Source organism: Coffea eugenioides, chromosome 7 (genome assembly GCF_003713205.1).
Source record: "Coffea eugenioides isolate CCC68of chromosome 7, Ceug_1.0, whole genome shotgun sequence".
NCBI classification, from domain to species: Eukaryota; Viridiplantae; Streptophyta; class Magnoliopsida; order Gentianales; family Rubiaceae; genus Coffea; species Coffea eugenioides.
In genome coordinates this window covers 18761461-18765344 of record NC_040041.1, presented here as the reverse complement: position 1 = coordinate 18765344, position 3884 = coordinate 18761461, and the positions used below count along the sequence as shown (strand labels likewise).

At 33.3% G+C, this 3884-nt stretch overlaps 1 long non-coding RNA gene across 1 annotated transcript; it reads right to left on the bottom strand.

Annotated features, from left to right (window-relative positions):
- Window positions 1-580: 580 nt before the first annotated feature.
- Window positions 581-1061, bottom strand: LOC113777564. Its single transcript, XR_003469201.1, has 3 exons — window positions 1016-1061; window positions 786-854; window positions 581-632 (listed from the first exon to the last, which is right to left on the bottom strand). It is a non-coding gene; the product is annotated as an uncharacterized LOC113777564 (long non-coding RNA).
- Window positions 1062-3884: the final 2823 nt, after the last annotated feature.

The window sequence follows — 3884 nt, the reverse complement described above, 5'->3', positions numbered from 1 at the left end:
ACAAAATTTTTAATTCTGCACGACTGAAGAGGCCAGAGAGTAAAGAATGTTGAGTTCATATGGACCTTGAACTTTCCACTCTAAGAGTCCTCAAACAAGGAACGTTTAGTACTTTTAGTTACCGACACAAGTTTCAATCAACATCCACTAGTATTGGAAATTAAGCTGATTTCTTGTATGCATCAAGAATCCAGAGCAGCTCAACTAATATATCTCATCTTCTACAGTTTAGTCAAAAGAACGTTTATTAACAGAAATTTAAACAAAAATATCAAAATCAATTGAAGCATAAGCACAAAGTATTATTCCACTTAAAGGTCTAATTAATCCATGAACGCAATCCCACAGTCTCGTCCTCCATTTCTTCAGAAGCATCTTCATTCAATTTTTCCATTTTCAACAACTTGTTGATCAGAATCATCATTATTTTCAAGTTCTTGTGCCTACAAAAACGGACCCAAAGTTAGCAAATATATTGAATTATAATTGTAAATTATCAAACTAATATATATAAGATTAAATAATTAATCAAGGTTTTTTCTTACTTGGACAAAACTTATTGATGCATGTTGTTGTGTTATTGAACTTGAAGACATCAAATCATAGCCCTGGTAGAAGTTAGGGTCCAACGTCTGCCAGAAAAATAAGAACTAAAAGACCACACATACAAACAAATAGCTGTAAACTTACAAAACTATAATACTTGGAAAAAATTAAGATATATAAGAGACAACATGCAACTAATGGTTGACATAATATCTACAAAAAGCATACTATTCACTTACTTGTAATAATTGTGTCATGTTCTTAGTATTTTGCCTATTGCAGATGTCTTCTATTGGAATTCCAAATTCCTGATATAATTAAAGAGAGACAACCACAAATTAAAAATATCATTGACAAAATATATCTTCGATGTAGTTTAGTCGTCTAAGAATAAAATATTCAAATAAAAATTTAGAATGAATTACATATCTACTATACTAAACAAGAGAAAAATGACGAATAACTAAACCTGTTGTGGTAGTAATTCTCGAACAAAACCTTGAATTGTAGAAGAATCCATACTTGAATGAATAACATTTTTTCCAGATTCCTACAATCATTTTTATCCAAACTATAAATAAGGATCCCAATACTATTTCCATGCTCACCATTCATCATAGAACTAAGGAACAAAAAAAAAAAGTAATAAATTGTCAAAAGTAATAAAAAGTAATAATAGTCAAACAATAAAATAGCATTGTTCACATAAACTAAATAAATTGTCAAACCTGTAATCTTTTTGATGAAGACTTCTCTTTCACCTTGCACTTTCGTTTCCTTATAGCCATTTCTAGTTGACAGGTTGTCGAAACTTGTACAATAATAAAAATAAGCCTAATTGCCAGTTAAAGTAGCCAAAACCCGGTTCCAAGTACTGGAACAGGGACTCTAAGTGTGCAATGGATTACTTGATTCACCCTGTTCCCGAAGAGTTTGCTTGATCCGATATACCCAAATGTGATGGCTTTTTTTTTCACAAATAGTTATGAATTTGTAGACAGGGCAAGTAGGGTCGTATTCTCAGGGACGGGAGATATTTATCTCTTAAGAAGTCCAAAGTAACACAAGGGTGATTTTGTAGAAACGATGACAATCAAAGAAATTCAACTAAAAAAATATATAAAAATAAATAACTAAATAGAAATTAAATGACAATTCACTAAACTTAAAGTACCAGTAATTAAAGGTCCAAAACAATTAAAACAAGGAAACAATTAAAAATAAAATAAAATAGGCAACTAAAAATCAAATGGCAACTCCCTAAAATCAAGGTAATAAAGGTTAAAGGTCTAGCCAAGAAATAACTTCAGTAATGGTTCACCTAATTGATCATCAATGGACAAGAAATTCCAATTATTTATTAATACATAGGTTATAACTGCCAAACAAGTGATGACAGTCAACCCCTCCTTACCGTGTCGGTAATTAAGGTACGCCCGTTAATCACTGCTCTAATTGAGAAATAATCCTAGGTACGCTCATAAGATTTAATTCCCCAATTGCCTTACGTATTAGAGGAGCCATATTCTAACCAAATAACGCACTACCAGGGTTATTTTAGATTAGCCCGCGTATCCCCCTGACACAAATCTAATCGTGCCAGTTGTCACTATTTCAAGGCAATTAAACAATTACAGATTTAAATGCCCTAATTGACAATAGATTACCAAATTAACTAATTATGCGGATCCAAAACAATCAATTAATTAAATAACCATAAGCATAGCAATCAAGGAATATGCGAATACCAACAAATAAAAGAAAAAGATTAAATTAAATCGATCTCATAATTTTTAGGCGACCCAAAGCATCCGTTGTTTCTTGACTAGAGTGAGAAAATTAGTTCATATTTGATGAACAAAATCCACAGGAAATTGAAGCAAGAGTCGCGGCCATTGTCGCAGAAATTAGGAAAATGCAATTCGTCTGCGCAATGGAGGATAATGAAGCTACAGAGAAGAATTCAATACTTCCACTTTTTCCTAACATCCGAGGGAAGCTAGAATGCTAAAAGGCAAAAAAGGAAAAGTCAAAGAAAGCAACTCCTAATTGCTCCTGACATGTGCAGGAGAGGTCCTAATCAAAAGCCTCCAAAGAAAAATCAAAACCCAAGCTCAAGGTAGTGCTTCTCCTCTGCCCTCTCTATTTCGTATGTAGTGGTCTCTTTTTTTTTCCTCCTATGCGGCGGCCAAAAGAAAAGAGAAATCTGCCGTCCGCTATCTTTGCAGCAATTACCAAAATGGGCATAAGTTTTTCTCTTCCAAAAGTGCCCCCTGGAACAATCTCTGATATTTGGGCTCCTTTTCTGTTAAATTGGCACTTGTTATCATATTTTCGTTCTACTCCCTGAAATAAATGCAAAATACTAAAAGTGAGTAGAATCCAGCAATTAATCCACATCGGGTCAAACAATAAGGGAAATTAATAATAAAATAAATGATAAAATCGCACCCTATCACTAGTGCACTTTTTGGTCTCTTGCTCGACTTGTAAGTGACTCTTTCTTTCACTTTGATGCTTTTTATTTTACTACAGTCGATTTCGGATGGATTAGTATCAACATCTTGATACACGCTTTCCCTTTCTTCAATACACACTTCTTTCATTTTCTTTTTCCCTTGACAACATGCATCCATTTGCTCTAACATTTTCCAAAATCCATCTTTAGCAATTTTATAAGCTTCATCACGTTCAGAAGCTTTTGTCATCAACTGCATATATAGATAGGATAACTCTTTGTAACGAAAACTCAATTTTACCTTTGACTCCATTTCCTAGCTACTTTCACTGGAAACACATACATTTCCTGTTTTAGCTGCTTTTGTCCATCTCTTTAATATATATGCATCAGGAATTGTTACAATATTCAGAGTCATCAATATTTTTAGTGCATGTGCACACAAAATCCAGCAAATTCAAATTTCTTACAACTACATGAAATTGAATTCTTGGATGAATCATAAGTTACGAGGTGATGGGAAGTCTTACCATATGGTGTAACTCGATAAATCACTTCATTTCCTAATTCACCATTTACTTCCCATTTACAATCAATTCCTTTGCATAGCTCGTCCTTAAATTTTTCATAAACTTCATGTGTGTATATACCCACCGCATGCTGCAAAATCTTACAAGGGAGTGTCACTGCCGGTGTACTTTGATTGCCTCTAAAATCTGCTACGGATTCAGCATAGCAACGATCATCTAACAGCCTTTGGAAGTGTTCAAAAAATTCAAGTAAGTCATGTTTATAACTTACATACTTCTTATAACATTGGAAGTTTTGGCACAATGTCTAGAATCTGCGTTCAGTGTAAAAACAAAAATAATAAAACACC